This window comes from Lathyrus oleraceus, chromosome 4 (assembly GCF_024323335.1).
Source record: "Lathyrus oleraceus cultivar Zhongwan6 chromosome 4, CAAS_Psat_ZW6_1.0, whole genome shotgun sequence".
NCBI classification, from domain to species: Eukaryota; Viridiplantae; Streptophyta; class Magnoliopsida; order Fabales; family Fabaceae; genus Lathyrus; species Lathyrus oleraceus.
This window is the reverse complement of record NC_066582.1, coordinates 87,142,096-87,159,878: the sequence shown is the minus strand read 5'-3', so window position 1 is coordinate 87,159,878 and position 17,783 is coordinate 87,142,096. Positions and strand designations below refer to the sequence as shown.

The following is a 17,783-nucleotide window of genomic DNA, read 5'->3' as shown; positions in this document are numbered from 1 at the left end:
ATAACATACAAATGTCGAGATATTCTCGAGTGTTCCTCTGTTTTCATCACCCATAGTTAATAGAGACATAATTTGATGTTGCAGAGCTTGAGTGTGGCAGAGAAATAGTATGGCAAAGAAAGAGTATAGATGAGTAGTGTTGGAGATGATTTGATATTGTGATTTGAAGGCTATTTATAGATGAGTGAGTTAGTAGGTTTGCAACCTACGAAGCATGTGATTGGTTGCATGTAATGACAAAAGTAGACTAGCCTTAGTCTTAGGCGCATGCATGTGAAGAATCACATGCAAGGAAGAGACGCCCTTCCTCTTGACGCCTGCATGTGATTAGTCACATGCAAGGAAGAGGCGCCCTTCCTCTTGGCGCCTAGGAGTAAATGAATATAAGGGACGCCCTTCCTCTTGGCGCCCATGTTGCTTTATGACGCATAGGGAATGAGCGCCTGTTTAGAATCTTAGGGCACAAAACTTCCTTGCTACAGAGATTCCCTGGGCGCATGTGTGTTCTTGTCATTCTTGTCACTGCATATGGATTCTTTTCACTGCATGCATGGTCAAGTCTGTGCAGACGCACCAAGTGATCAATGCGTTCAATGTTTACGCTATTTAGTATGTGCAGATGATCAACTTAGCAATGCATTCAATTTTAGTAAAGAAAAGAAAGTTAGATTTTTAAAAAATGTCTTCCTCACAACATTACATGATCAGTGCCCATATTGAAGGTGAAATATTTGATCATTAATGATTCGGTTTTTGTTTTCAAAACACAGGGGTAACTCGGTTTATAATAAATCGACGATCAAATTTTTCACATCTGAAACAAAGAATAGAAAAGAAATTGCAGTGCATTAATGTGTGCCAAATCATCTATAAAAATCCGGTTTGGTTTGCAGAAAACTAGATGAAGTTTTATCAGAAGAAGATTCTAGATGATGACGATGTTCAGCATATGTTTGTCAGTCATGAACAATCTGGTTACAACGATATAGAGTTGTATATATTACCACATCAACAACAAGTGTCTCAGTTCATTTATCAGTCACAAGTGTTTTGTGAAACTGATGACGAACAAGCTGAGGTGAATGTTCCAGATGACGAAGAAGAAGAAGTCGAGATCATGGTTGATTCAATGGTGAACGCTGATGAGGAAGAGGAGTCAATACCAACTAGTCATGTATATTGTCCACCCCAACACGTGACAGGGTTGAATTTGGGTTCCAATGAACCTTCATTAGATATATGGTACAATCCTTATATGCAAATGCAAGGATCTTTGAAACAAGGAGACACATTTCGCACAAAAGATGAATGTGTAAAAGCCATTAAGAAATTACACATGCAATTATCAGCTGATTTCAGAGTTGACAGAACTAACGCATTGAGGTATAAAATTTATTGTCCGAATGAGCACTGCCTTTTTAGGTTGTCGACTTCGTACCGGAAGAAGAGCGAGTCTTGGGAGATTGGATCCATGGGTCCAGATCACACATGCATGCTGACAAAACCAATGCAGGATCATCGAAAATTAAGCTCTCAGCTAATATGCGATGAAATATTGTTTGTCATTGACGACAATTCGTCGTTAAAGGTGAGTACAATAATCTTGCATATTAGGGCAGAGTACGAGTACACTCCATCATATAGGAAGGCATGGACAGTTAGGACAAAGGTTGTTGAAAGAGTGTTTGGCAATTGGGAGGAGTCTTACAAACAACTTCCAAAATACTTGTTGGCTCTAAAACAATATGCTTCCGGGACTATTGTCAAGTTGGAAACATTGCTCGCGTATACACCAGACGGGACGTGTGCTATTGGAAATGGAATATTCCACCGTCTCTTCTGGGCGTATCAACCATGCATCATAGGTTTTTCTTTCTGTAAATCAATTATACAAATTGATGGTACATGGTTGTACGGTAAATACAAAGGAACGTTACTGATGGTAGTGACACAAGATGGAAACAACAACATTTTTCCAATCGCCTTTTCCCTAGTTGAAGAGGAGACTGCTGAGGGATGGAGTTTTTTCCTAAGAAATCTCCGATTGCACGTTGCACCTCAGCCTAACTTATGTTTGATATCTGACAGACACCCTTCAATCATCAATGCACATAATAACATTGATAATGGCTGGCAAAATCCTCCTTCGACGCATATGTTCTGTATTAGACATATTGCTCCGAATTTCATACGGGAAATCAAAGATAAGACGTTACGGAAGAAGGTTGTCAATGCAGGTTACGCATTATCATAACCTTCTTTCAAACACTACCGCGAAGAAATAAGATTGTCAAACGAAGATGCAGTATGGTGGATCGATAGTATTCTATTGGACAAGTGGACTAGGGCATACGACAACGGTCAGTGTTGGGGCCACATGACAACAAATATTGTGGAATCAATGAACTCTATCTTCAAAGACATCTGCAACCTACTTATAACCGTTTTGGTGCAGGCAACATATTTCAGGCTAGGGGCGTTATTTGAGAGCCGACGTTCCAAATGGAGTTCAGTGTTACAATCTAAGGAGTTGTTTAGTGATGCTTCAATGAAATTCATTAAACATGAAGTTGCCAAAGCAAATACACATGTAGTCACGGTGTTTGACCGCACTAAAGGTTGGTATAGTGTTGTCGAGTCCATGGATCACAATGAGGGCATGCCGATGGGACGGTACAGAGTCGAACTAGATAGAGGTTGGTGTGACTACGGAAAGTTCCAAGCCTTTCGTACGCCCTGCTCCCATGTCATTGCAGCATGCTCAAAGGTTCGAAGGGATCCATCCTACTTGCTATCTGAAGTTTACAAAGTCACCAACCTATCAAATGTTTATAAAATTAGTTTTTCTGTAGTGGCAAAAGAGGATTACTGGCCAAAATATCAAGGGGACATCGTCTGGCACAACGAAGTTATGCGAAGGAAGAAAAAAGGTCGCCCAAACAGTACTCGGATTCGAACCGAAATGGATACGACGAACAAATGGTTAGATTATATAGTTCGTGCCGTCAGTCAGGTCACAATCGTAATAATTGTCCTAGTGTTGGAACGAACACAACCTGATAAATTCACATGTACCTCTATTGCAATATATGAAAAACTAAATTTATTTCATATTAGACATCTGTGACGAAAGTACCATTATATAAACAATAACACAAACAATTAAAACAACTAGAATACAAGAACTATGCGATTACAACCATCAATACAATTTTGAACATGTAATGCATCATCCTACGAGCGTCGTGGTCGGTCTTAATATCCACCCATTCGCGCACTTCTCAAGTTTAGTTGAATGTGGACACAAACCATTGTATTCTTCTAATCATTTCACCCTTTCCAATTTCTCCCTCTAATCAACTATACAACGTCCGGTTAAGACGTTCAAACGTATATGTACCGGAGCCGCAATGACGGAAAATATTACATCAACATTTCGCTTCTAAGTGTATGCAGACATGGTTAAAACACATAAACTTGAAGGTGGGTGGGGTTGAATTAAAGAAAATATGGTAGTAGGGGATGATTTTGTGGGGAAAATATTGCATCCAATGCGTGTTATTATACAAAGAGGCATAAAATGCATGCGCCAAGAGGGTTGGCGCCCAACATGACACAACATGCAGACGCTAGAGGCATTGACACCTTCACTTAAGGCACCACACATGCGCCAAGGGAATTGACGCCTCCTCATGAAGGTCAATGCATGCGCCAAGAGCATTGGCGTCTCCTCATGAGGAGCCCAATACATGCGTCAATGCCTTGAGCGCCTCCTTTGCTAGCTTAAGGGATGCGTCAGTTCAACCGGCGCATCCTCTTCTAAAAATGGTTATTTGATTTATTTTTGAAATATTTATTATTTTTGAATTTTTATAAAAATGATTATTTTAAAAAACAAATTCAACTGTGCACTATATATATTTTCGCTCTATTTTTTCTTGCGTGACAAATAATTTTCTGTACCTACGGATTTCTTCCTTCAAGGAGGCTATAGTAACGACGGATTTCTTCCTTCAAGGAGGCTATAGTAACGAATTTTGGCCGATGGCATAGAGCATTTAGTTATACCTATGAATTTGACTGAACGTATAATCTGAGCATTTTGCTTTTTAGACACAGCTCTGTCCCATTATTTTACTAATATTATTATTCATTAAAAAAATATTAATAGTTCAAATCACACAATGGAAAGAAAATTTTTAAAAAAATTACTAACAGTTTGAGTAAAAAAAAATTACTAACAGTTCAAATCACACAATCGAAATAACATTATCAGTAACAGAAAAAAAATAGTGTTATTAAACCTTCAAACAGAATATAAAAATTATGAAAAATAATTAATCACTTGTCATTAACGATGATCTAATGTAAACAATTCCAAGTCAAATATTAAATGTGATAATACAATCAAAATTCTTAGTAGCCTAAAAGCTTATACTAAAATATTTTAAAAAATGTTACACCTTGCTAGCATCAACACTAGATGTTCAACTTGTTGCATCCAAATACGAATAAAACTCACTTTCAACCTTGTCCTCTATTAGAACCCAAAATTTAATACCAACTCTTTGAAGAGCACAATACCAAAATTGAGAGAATCATCACGGGAGCATATAAAGAAACCTTGATTGAGACAAGCAAAACCCAAAGTACATGGTCATTAAATACAAGTGAATACTTCACACCTTTGCTGTATTTTCAATTGGCCAAGGTTATGTTCGTGTCAATAGTAAAAATAGAGATAATATGAATTATGATGCAGAAACTTACCTTGCAACATAAGTGGCATTCTCAATTGAAGCAAAGAGAAACCTCAAAGGATTCAGACCCTACAAATCGTAAAACACTCCATTACAAGTTCAACAATGAATAAATAGTCTTATATCATGTAACTACATTTTTAAGTGTAGTCCATACTAAGCTACTGGAGGGTAAATATATAACTCACATTTAACCAAATATGAGTCATCCTTCCATTCAAGTATAGAAATGTCATTGCCCAACCAAGGAAAGTCCCTATGCTATTGTGTCCTGGTGCGCCATTGACAATAAATTCAATACCATTAAACCCTTCAATTTTTATAAACAAATAGAATACAAATGGTACATAGAATGAAACTATTATTTTTCTTTGTATTAGGTCCAACTCTGACTATTTGCCTTAGAATAAAAATGATCCATAGAACAAAATCATTGTTGCTCAAGTCAGTACAATCAAAACAAAATATCACTTAAAATTAGGATGTCAAAACGGATCTGGCTGTCCGTTTTGCCTGCACTTTACTGTGGATAGGCCAAGGGTTTAGGTCTTCATCCTCTAATGTGTCCGTCCTACCCGTCCCATTTTTTTTTTGTGGGTTTTTGCGGGCATGAAAACTTACATACACTTTTGTGTTTTTAGGCTTAAAAAATACAGTGTCTGCAGAATTTTCCTGCCCCGCCCTCATTCTTTTGTGGGGCAGATTTAATTTTTAAACTCGCGTCTTCAACTATGACTGCCCCGTTCCGTTTTTATGCAGACTTTTGTGAGACGGGTCTAAACGGCGCGGATTCCCGTTTGTCACAATTCTTAAAATATACATCTTTATCAATATAATGACTAGTAAAAAAATCCATCCTCTTCACAATTATCTAAAATTGACAAGAGAAGTGATGATCAAAATTTAATAAATAATTATATAAATATAAATTTTATCAGAAAATTAAGATAAAAACAAATTTGAGCTTGAGATGAACCTCTCTGAAACTGACTCTAATGTGTGCATCTATCATCTCCAATGGGAAATTGAAACTAGAATTTCACACAAGCTATATTCATCCAACAAAAAAATCAATGGTAAGAACATTGGGAACAAGAATTGATTATGTTCTGATATCTGGGATGGATTAAATTCAAAGAAAAATAGAATAAATTGAAAAAAAATCAAAGATCTACATATGATTTGATACCTATAATAGATTGTGGAATGTTGATGACGTCTTACTTTAATGCATCGACAAAGAAAAGAGCACTGATAGATTCCTTAAGATACGTTCCCAAAAAAATACCGTATATAGGTATTTTGAGCTATACCTAGGATAAATATATACCAGTATTTATCTACGCTTTTAAGATATCACTAAAAGTAAATTTTCTTGTATTATATAATTTGAACTATTAGTAATTTTTTTTAATGGATAATGATATCTAGTGTCTTTGGAATATAACTTAAAAAACTCATATATAGAAGATTTGTATTGAAATAAACAATTACATCATTAATTATATATTTGTATTAAATTCACCATATAATTTTAAATTTTTTTATTATATTTATCTTTTAACTAGTCCTCATTACCCTAATAATATTAGTAAAATAATTGGACAAAGCTGTCTGAATAGCAAAATGCTCAATTTATACCTGCAGTCGAAATTCGTAGGTACAACTAAAATGTTCTGTCATAGGCTAAAATTCGTTATATAGCCTATAGTGAAAGAAGAAATCCGTAGTTACAAAAAATTATATATCACGAAAAAAAATACTGTAGATATAGGTGTTTTGAGCTATACCTACTATAAATATATATTTACCCCTTTTATGTTTTTATGCTGTCATTAAAAGTCAATTTTCTTGTATTAAGAGTCCTCTTCAATCAGCATTGGAACTATTGGTAATAATTTGGAAGGCAATAAGATTGTGACAAAGCCACCTAGGGGCACTTATTGGAAGACTCAGTCAGCCATGTGTCAAGTGGAAGCATACCAGGAGATGTCCCATTGGTGATGAATGTCACTTTGCTCATGGAGATGCTGGTAATAAGATTGGTTTGTGTTTTTTCCCATAGAATCCTACTCTTGTTTTTTGTTCAATTATATAAACTCTGTTTTTTATTTTTTATTTTCATGATGATGTGTAAAAGGTCATTTTCTATGATATGATGTACTATTCCAGTGTTTGAATGCGCGTTGTTTTTGTTGTTGTGTATGATGTTTCCATGTTTGATTTGGCATAAACTGCTCCTCCTACTTGTTGTCTCTTTACCTTGTCTCCACAAAAAGTGTCTTCCTTAAAAAGTTGATCTATTTAGCTCTGTGAAGCACTGATACTCCATTTTAGACAAAGTATCGAGTACGTATCGTACGGTATTCGTATGGTACGTACCGATATCGTACCAATTTTTTTTAATTTTTGTTTAAGTCGGTACTCAATTTAGCTCTGTGAAACTGTTTGGTTTCCATGTATCTTCTTCATCTTCTTCTGACTAATGAAATGAAGTATTGGTTGTTTTGCTATTCAGAGGTACAAATTCTCGGTGGAGGCGTTGAAGCTGAAGCTGAGTTGATGAGACCTGATCTTGATGAGGATTCTTCTCTATGATGAATGGAGTTCAATTCATGTTAGCCAAACAAATATCCTGCAAGTGATATGCATCTGGCTGGTTGTTGGAGCCTGAATATTAAGATGTTTCTCTAGTGTGATTCTCATAATTATCTTTCTACAATTATCCTTGGAGAATAATTCACATATTTTTCTCACTTTCTCAAGAGTTACTGGAAAAAAAACCTCATTTGGAGCTTGTTTGCTCAGCTGGTGCATTATATATTGGTGAGTAGACAAATAGTGTGGAATGTAATAGAGGTGTTAATCTAAAGGCATCTAAATTAAAACTACATATTAATTTTTAAAATTGAAAATTACATAGAAATTAAATATTATTAGATTATGTTTGAGAATTTTTTACAAAAATAATCCAATTTTTTGAAGAAAAATCCTAAAATATCCCTCGTTTCAAAATTTTTTCCCAAATTATCCCATTTTTAGGAGGAGGCGCCAATTCAATTGGCGACTCCTCTTAAAAATTGAATGGAGACGTCAATTGGATTGGCTAGGACACATGCCCTACCCAATCCAATTGGCGCCCATGTGTATTTTTACAAAGGAGGCGCCAATTGGATTGACACCTCAGTGTAAAATATATTTTTTTTTGCTAAATGGTCTACGTGATACATAATTTTGAAATAAGACCGATTGATATTAATAAAATTTTCCGTTTACACAAAAAAGCCTAATGGCGATGACCTGGATCACCTAACCGACCTCCGGTCCCACATCCCCTAGCTACCCTAACTCGTGGTCCTAACCCACGTTGATGATTCACTACTGGTGTTTGAGCATCTGAGGGGTCAGGAGCGTCACTACCAACTACAAGAGATAGCCTATTGAGGTAGTCAGACAAGTCGGCATAGTCTTCAGTATGTAGGGGTGTTCAAAACCAAACCGGCCCAATAAAAAACCGCAAACCGAACCTAACCAAACCGAAAATCGTAAAAACCGCATTTGGTTCGGATTTGTTTGGGCCACTTTATGACAGAACCGTGCGGTTTGGTTTGGTTTGCGGTTTATATTTTGAAACCAAACCAAACCACGTTATTTACAACCCATTTATTTTACACCAAACCCAAGCCCATTTCTAAAGAAAGAAACATGAAAACCTAGGGTTAGCAACAGAACAAAAACATGAAAACTTATGAATGCATCGAAAGGTAAAGACAAAATCGTACACAGAAGAAGGCAAAGACAAAATCGTACACAGAAGAAGGCAAAGACAAATTAGTTTATCATCTAGGGTTTCTCATCTTCATCCTCTTCACAATCGAAAGGTAAATCTCTCGCTTCATAAGTTTTCATGTTTTTGTACACAGAAGAAGGCAAAGACAAATTAGTTTATCATCTAGGGTTTCTCATCTTCATCCTCTTCACAATCGAAAGGTAAATCTCTCGCTTCCTCATGTTTCAATTTCGTTTTTCATCTCCTCTTCTCTAATATCCCTTCTTCTCTCTTTCTTAGATATGACTATTGAGAAGGAAGTCAGTTCTGTTGCCGAAAATCAGGTAAAATATAGAAATTATTCTCTGTAATTTGTGAGTTTTTAGGGAGATGGGTGAGTTCATAATTTGTGGTTAGTTGTCAATGATTGATTGGTTCAGTTTTATGATGATGTGACAATGTTAGTTTGGGTTCAATTAGTTTGTTCAGTTATGGTTAAAATGCATATCTGGTTTGAATCAATGGATTGTGATCTCATGACTTATTGCTGCTCATTTATTTGTTGTTGAATATGTGACCATTGTTGAATTTCTTGCATTGGTTGTTATTGATATGTTATGTTAATGGACTTTTGTGAAGTTATTATGATACCTTGTATGATAAAAATTTTGCTGTCATAATGCTTTGTGATGATTGAACTGCTTGCCCTGTTGCATTGCTCTTGATTGTATTTACTGTTGCAGCCTTGATGAATGATGCTTTGATGTTTGATCTATTATGCTTAATGTAGAATGTTAGGTTTGGATATGTTGGCGACAACTGATGTTTTACTGAGGGCTTATGAATGACAAGTTTGTTTGTATGATCATTGCAATTGGGTGCATGTGAATGGTTGCATTTCTTGTAAATGTTTGCATCATTAATATGATGTTAGGTCTGCTATGTGCATATGCGGGGTGAAATGCTTGATGACAGGGTTGTAACATTATTGATGTGCATATGCGTGGACTGGCTGGCTGCAATGTATGGCGCATAATTGTTGGTTGCTACAGCCTGTTGTGAAATTTTTATGCTTAGCATGATGATTGGAAATGTGCAGCTTGATCTGTTACATGTTATGATGATGTGTTAGGTCTGCTATGATGCTTGTTTCTGCAGGTTTTGTGTGGTGCTGTAGTAGGATAGCCATGGCTTGCTGCAGTAGGATAGCCATGGCTTGTTTCTGCAGGTTTTATGTGGTCTGCTATGATGCATGGTTCTGCAGGTTTTGTGTTAGGTTTTTTGTTCATGATTTCCTTTTATTGCCTTGGTTTGGTTTGGTCATGTATGGTGCATTGTTATGTCACTTGTTTGGTGCATTGTTATGTCACTTGTGATAGGATATTAATTGAAATATATGCATACTCAATTAAGTGCAGTTTAAATATTATGCAGTAAATTAACAAACAATATATGTATATATATTTGCAGTATGAAAATAATCCATCGATGGCGATGCCTACAGCAAATCCATCTCAAACTATTGATTTGGACAAACATGAAGATGATAATGTTCAAAAGAAAAAGAAAAGGAAAGTTGGAGAAGTTGGTGATTCTAATGCTAATGATTCTAATGATGGAGATTCAGGTAAACAAAAACCTTGTAGGCCTAAATCTTGGGTTTGGGATCATTTTACAAGAGACACTTCGGGTAATCGTGCTAAGTGTAATTGGTGTACGAAGTCGTATACTGCTGATTCACACAAAAATGGAACCACCAATTTAAATAACCATTTGTTGCATCAATGTAAAAAAATTCCCAAGAGTGTTCTTGATCCTACTCAAACCACTCTTAGCCTTCAAGAAGGTGGTAAAGGAACTAGTAATAATAAACTTGTTGGTATCCATTTTGATGTTGAATTATGTAGACAAGCTTTAGCTAGAATGATAATTGTGGATGAGTTGCCTTTTTCGTTTGTTGAAAATGAAGGATTTCGTTATTTTATGAGTGTTACACAACCTAGGCTCCCACTTCCGGGAAGGATTTCAATTGCTAGGGATTGTTTGAGTCTTTAAATGAGTGAAAAACATAAGTTTAGAGACTTATTTACTAAAACAAATCAAAGTGTATGTCTAACAACTAATACTTGGACTTCCGTGCAAAATATTAATTATATGGTTCTTACTGCGCATTTCATTGATCAAGACTGGAAGTTGCGTAAAAGAATTCTCAATTTTTGTCCAATAACATCTCATAAGGGAGAGATAATTGGGAAAAAGATTGAAAAGTGTTTGGAGGGTTGGATGATAGATAAGGTTTTCACCATCACAGTTGATAATGCTGCTTCAAATGATGTTGCTATCTCTTACCTAAAAAATAGAATGGAGGATTGGAATTCACATCCATTAAAAGGAGAGCATTTACACGTCAGATGTTGTGCCCACATTCTTAACCTTGTTGTCAATGATGGGTTAAAGTTGAAGAAAATGCATTCTTCAATTTCCAAAATTAGGAGTGCGGTTCGATATGTTCGTCAGTCACCTGGCCGTTTAGATAGGTTTAGGACATGTATTAAAGAAGTTAGGATACAAGACAAGTCTACAGTGCAATATGATTGTCCCACTAGGTGGAACTCCACATACCTTATGCTTGAAAGCGCATTGAAGTTTCAAAAGGCCTTTAAAAGATTAGGTGAGAAGTGTGTTGAGTATGCGATGTTGGAAGGTGGTATCCCAAATAATGAGGATTGGGATAATGCCAAGTGTTTTGTGAAATTTTGAAGTTGTTTTTTGAAATCACTACAAAGGTGTCAGGTTCAACTTATGTAACATCTTCTACATATTTCATGGAACATTGTACGATATTGGGGGCATTGAAGACTTGGACGGAATATCATAAAGATGACCCATTACTTACAAATATGGCTAATGCTATGAACGACAAATATAATAGGTATTAGGGGGATGCCATAAAGATGAATAAGCTAGTCTTTATTGCTGTCATTTTTTATCCTCGATGTAAGTTCCAGTTTATTCGGTGGGGATTGGATAAGATTTATGATAAGGAAGTTGCTGATTCTCTGTGTGATAAGGTGAGGCAAACATTAAACAAAATGTTTGAAAGCTATAGTCTTTTCTTAAGTAAAGGCCAAGTCGAAAGTGATGCACAAGAAATAGAGCTATCAGAATTTGTTACATCTTTTGATCATATGGATGATCAATTTGAGAAGGACATGGACCAAGATTCAAATTTAAATAAAAATGAAGTGGATTTGTATCTCATGGAGACGAGGGAGAAGAAAAGTCAACATTTTGACATCTTGAATTGGTGGAAGGTAAATTCCACCAAATACCCTACTCTTGGTATAATGGCTAGAGATATCTTGGCTATGCCAATATCTACTGTTGCTTCGGAGTCTGCTTTTAGCACCGGGGGTAGAGTTCTTAGTTGTTATAGGAGCTCTCTTACACCAAACACTGTTGAAGCTTTGATATGTGCACAAAATTGGTTAAGATCTTCCCCTTTGAAAGTGGATATTGAAGAGCACTTGGAAGACTTGGAGAAGCTCGAACAAGGTATATATAAATTTGTAAACTTTATTTGTTCATGATTCTATTTTATTCAATTGTTTGTTTTGTCTAACATTTGTTAATATATTTGATATATTTTTAGAAATGGCTCCGATCCCGCAACTAAATGAAGGATTTTCTGATATTGAATTTGACTAGTATACGTGCTTGAAAAAAAGGTATGTGTTTTAATATTTGCTTCCTTTTAAATTCCAGTTTAACCTTTTCTATCATTAGGACTTTCAATTTGGTTATGAGTTACTTTAAGTTGCTTGCTATATAAATGACTTATACTTAGCATTGGTGGGGTTGGCTAGAATATTGAGTGTGATTATTGAAAGTGTAGCATTGTGGATAGGGATTATATTAGCATGAGTAAATATAAGGCTACTAGATGATACTTATACTTGAAGATGACGTTGTTGTGGGAACATTGGTGGATTATTGCAATCCATTTTAAGCTATTAAATTAGTGAGAAGAGTCCTAACAAATTCATGTCTAAAATCTAAAATTTATTGCTGATTGTTCATTCTACTGTGGATATTTTCCAGTTGCTTTTTCAAATTTTAAGATTTGATGATGAGTGTGGTTGATTGTATCTTCAGTATATTCATAAACAAGTTAAGTAGAATTATCTAATCCTTAAAAGAATGATGTGTAGGTTTACGAGATATGAAGAGGAAGTTTCATCTCCGGATGCCACCGGTTGTGAAGAGGTAGCTCCTGCTCCCATGGTTTCTTGTTTAAGTCTACAGAGACTAACCGTTTTGAACCTACACGAGCCATTTCTGTGTGGTGATGTTTTTATAAAAAAGAAACAGGTGTATATATGTAGGAATAGTAGTAGTTATCCTACTGCAGCAAGCCATGGCTATTCCAGTTTAAATATTATGCAGTAAATTAACAAATAGTATAACTTATGTAGAAATATATGCATACTTAATTAAGTGCAGTTTAAATATTATGCAGTAAATTAACAAACTTATATATAACCTATTCTTTATTATCTTGTCATTACTTATGACTCAAAAATCAATCTGTATCAAGAAACTTTAGATATATTGTATGTTTATATTAAGTTTTCTCCTTTTACTAAAGACTAGAATATTATTAGGACTTTCAATTTGACTGAATTTTGCATTTGTGAACAAACAGGATGGATGCTAGAAGACACATGAACCAATATTATTATGAGGATGGATGCTAGAAGACACATGAACCAATATTATTATGAGAAAACAAACGCCATTGTGAACAAACATGAAGAATTATGAATTATCAACTATGTAGTTTTTTTATGAACAAACAGAAAGTTTAATTGTAATTCATAATTCTATTTTTACAAATCTCTTTTTTATGAATACTATTTTTATAAGTTTGGTAATGTGTGAATTGTTATTCGGTAATGTTTATGTATGAATGATTTGGTATTTATTTATTATTGACTATACATAATAAAAGTATTGTAAAAAACCGCATCAACCGAACCAACTCAAACCGCATTGGTTTGGTTTTTTTTTTTTTAATCTTCAACCGAACCAAACCGAACCGCATGTTTTTTTCTCTTGCGGTTCGGATGATTTTTAACATTAAAACCGCTCAAACCGCACCGCGAACACCCTTATCAGTATGCGTTGAGGGTGTACCGTCGTAGCTGAGTTCATGACCCATGCCAGAGTAGTTGGGTTGTGTTTGACTCATTGGTGGGCGATCGGGACGGTTGAAGGGAGACATGGGTGTGAATGATGCATCGAGGAAAGGTTGGAAAGGTTGGAAAGGTTGTTGGGGTGTTTGGTATAGATAGGGTTGTTGGAGGTTTTGCTTTTGTGAGGTTTGGGCTTCTTCGCTATGGTAGGAAGAGGGGCAGTTGATGTTGAATGATCGTTGGGTGTTCTGGCTAAGGCGGCTTTGGTAGGGTGATGTGGTGGGTGCGAAGCGATGTTGGGTCTCAGGTTGATGGTCAATTTGTTGGTGGAGGTATGAGGTATGATCTTGGTATTAGGGTTGGGTGTATGACATATTTTGGTTGTATGTTTGTGTATTGGTTGAACGGAACGTTTGACGGACAGGTGGTTGTGGGTATCCAGTCTGACAATGTTGTTGGGGGTTTGATGTTGAGGTATCAGGTGTGTAAGTTTGTTGGCGTGGGTCGTACAAGTACATATCCTCGGCGATGAACTGAAAACCAACCGATGTGTACCAAGCCATATAAGTACGACTTGGTTTTTTCTTCATTTGGCATGACTGCGTCAGTTAAGACATGGTCATGGTGGTGCTTCCATTTGCGACACTCCGATCTTGCGAAGTTTTTCCATGGATTGAAGTTCCATTGGTCATTAACTTTACGCAGATGCCCTTCTCCTAGACTTGCTGGGGGATCTGGGATATTTTAGGGCATACCGAACTGCAACTTCACACGATCACTGTTGTGCATCTCCATAGTTGTGAATCGTATTATCGGTGTGCATGCAGTCCATACGGCCGCGTCTTCAGCGTTAACCTCATGGTCATGATCCAAGTTAAGGTATGGACGCCAAATGAACTGAAATGTGAAAGATAATAGGATTATAATCTAGGTAGAAGAAGTTAACAAATTATAACGAAATAATGAGGTTATTATCCTTATGTCTGTCGGTCGAAGATGATCCAACAGATTGTGATACTGAGTAATACAATGTCTAGGACATATGTTATAACTCATACCACGTGCAGACCATCTACATCAAAAAGGTAAAAATTATAGTTAGAGATAATAATCTTTAAAGAAATAAGTAAATATATAGCAATTTAAACAACTTACTTTTGTGCATACGGGAATGTGAAAGGGTTGTTGTTGACGGGTGCTAGGGACGGTAGTCTTGACCAACCCCATGCTTGGAGCAAAACAGCACATCCAGAAAATGTAGATGTGTCTTTCTATGAGTTTTTGCACAAGGAGCTATAGAGATAGACTAGACAAGCAGATCCCCAACTGTAACTTCCTATTCTATCTATATGTCTAAGTAAAGGTAAATACATAATATGCATGCTAGAACCACTACCTCCGGGAAATAAAAAAGAACCAATTAAAAACATAATGTAACACCTAGTTTTTATTATTCGAGCATCTTCGGTAGAATGCTCATCTAAGTATAAACTGTTATAGTATGACTTAAGGCGTGAAAGGAGTATACCTTGACCTCTTGAGTTATCATCTAACAAATCAGTCTCCAAGAGGTCCATGCAAATTGAATTTGCATAGTTGGTTTTACCATTAACACCCTTATCTTCAATGGGCAGTCCCAAAAGCATGTAGACGTCTTATAACGTCACGATACACTCACCGGTTGGGAACCAAATGTGTGTGTCTCTGGACGCCATCTTTCGCATAAAGCAAGAATGAATTTGTTATCTACCGACCAAGACAAAATCTTGCTTATATGACCAAAACCGACGAGTTCAACATAAGGTTGAATCATCGGGTCCATATGGACATATTCGTGGACACGAGCCCGGAACCTTGAAACATCCTATAAACGAAAGAACAAAAAACTTTACTAAGTTGGTATGTTATTAAAAGGGACTCTATTAAAACAAATAACAAAAGAAGAAAACGCTTACATAAGTTGCTATGTTTGCAACCGTTCCTCTATGCGATTCGCCCATTGTGAGGATAGATATTTTGTCGGGGATGAAAGCGGTTGGTGAAGATGAAACCACAAGAAGTTGTTGCAGATGAAATTATAGAAGAAGTATTATAGAAGAAGTAGTGAGTGATGGTGTGGAAGAAGTGTTAATGGTGTGGATGTATTTATAGGCAAATGGCTTGGAGCATGAAAAGTTGTGTTTGCATGTGGTCTCCAATTTAATTGGCGCCCATGTGCAATTTGTACATAGTGTCGCCATTCAAATTGGCTCCTCCATTGGGGCATGCATGACACACATATGTCTGATTGTTTGGTTTCGAGGTCTCCATGCATGCAAGACAAGGTGTCGCCAAATGGATTGGCGCCCATGTGCAAGGAATGAATGGGGGCGCCAATTCAATTGGAGTGTGTGTCTGCATGTCTGACACATGGTTGTCCTCTCTCTTGCATGTTGAACATGTCACTTTTGAGTAGCTTGCATGGTTGACACATCATTTAGGACTAGCTTGCATGTGCGACACATCACTTCGAACTAGCTTGCATGTGAGACACATCACTCACCTATTTAAGTGTCTTACTATCAACATCCATGACTCAACCCACATTCATCTGCAGCAAGAAAATAGTTTTCATCTGCACAATGTCATCTTCACCAAAATACAGTGTCAATGTTCACTGCAACAGTGAAACATACGAGTCTGAGTTATACGATTTTTGTTTTTGAAACACCGATACCATTAGACTTACGATCAAGATAAATGCAACCTTCTTGCATTTGAAAAAAAAAATACAATCATGTATAGGATCGGGTATTGTGTCAAAGATCACGTATCAAAATCCAATATTTTTTTAGAACAGTCAATGCAAGTTTTTCCCGCTTAAGGTACGGGCGATGAAGATGTTGAATACATGTTTGTTAGTCATGAACATACAGGTTGCAATTGTATTGAGTTGTATATTACTCTTCAACCATGTATACTATCTCAGCAGTCTCAAATAACCAGTCAGGATGAATCTAGTGAATTTGATCCACAATGGTCAGATGACGTCAACCCAGAAGCAGAAGCAGAAGTGGATGTCGTTGACGAAGAAGAAGAGGAGACCGAGATACAGGTTGATCACATGCTGAACAATGACATTGAAAATGATGATCAACCACCGGCAATACCTCATAGTCATGTCTATAGTCCATCACAACATATGATAAAGATGGATCTGCATGACGATGAAACATCCAAAAATGTTTTCTATAACCCGTATCCACGATCAGAAGGCGAATTAAAGGTGGGAGGCATGTTTCGTACGAAAGAAGAATGTGTGTGAGCTATCAAAAAATTCCACATGAACAACTCTGCTGATTTTACAGTGAAATACACTGATTCGAGAAGGTATGTCATCGAATATCGTAACATCCTTTGTAAGTTTCGGTTGACTGTGTCTTACAAAAAGAAAAACGACTCTTGGGAGATCACTTCAATAGACCCACCTCACAGTTGCATTGCAACTAACGTTGAACAAGATCACCGTAAACTAAGCGCTGCATTAATATGTTAAGACATTCTGCCGTTGGTTAATAAAGACCCATCAGTGAAGGTGAGTATAATTATATCCCATATCAGAACAACATATAATTATACTCCATCTTACAAGAAAGCCTAGATTGCGAGGTCAAAGGCTGTTGAATAGGTATTCGACAATTGGGAGGATTCATACAAAGAATTGCCACGATTTTTATGGGCACTAAAAACATATGTCCCAGGAACTATGGCAATTATGGAGACATTGCCAACAATGATGCCAGGAGAAACCTATGTTACAGGTAATAGAATCTTTCACCGTCTCTTTTGGGCGTTTGACTCATGCATCAAAGGTTTCACATTCTGCAAACCTATTATTCAAATTGATGGCACTTGGTTATACAGCAAATACAAGGGTACTTTGCTTATGGCGGTTGCACAAGACGGCAACAACAATGTCTTTCCCATTGCCTTTGCTCTGGTTGAAGGTGAAACGGCTGGTGGATGAGGTTTCTTTCTTCGACATCTCAGAATGCATGTGGTTCCACAAGCCAATCTCTG

General features: G+C 36.5%; 1 long non-coding RNA gene and 1 pseudogene across 1 annotated transcript; both read left to right on the top strand.

Annotated features, from left to right (window-relative positions):
• The first annotated feature begins 6,609 nt into the window (after window positions 1-6,609).
• LOC127135233 (uncharacterized) lies at window positions 6,610-7,499 on the top strand. The gene is made up of 2 exons (XR_007808473.1): window positions 6,610-6,793; window positions 7,279-7,499. It is a non-coding gene; the product is annotated as an uncharacterized LOC127135233 (long non-coding RNA).
• A 1,332-nt stretch (window positions 7,500-8,831) lies between these two features.
• On the top strand, window positions 8,832-12,237 carry LOC127136136 (zinc finger BED domain-containing protein RICESLEEPER 2-like; annotated as a pseudogene).
• Window positions 12,238-17,783: the final 5,546 nt, after the last annotated feature.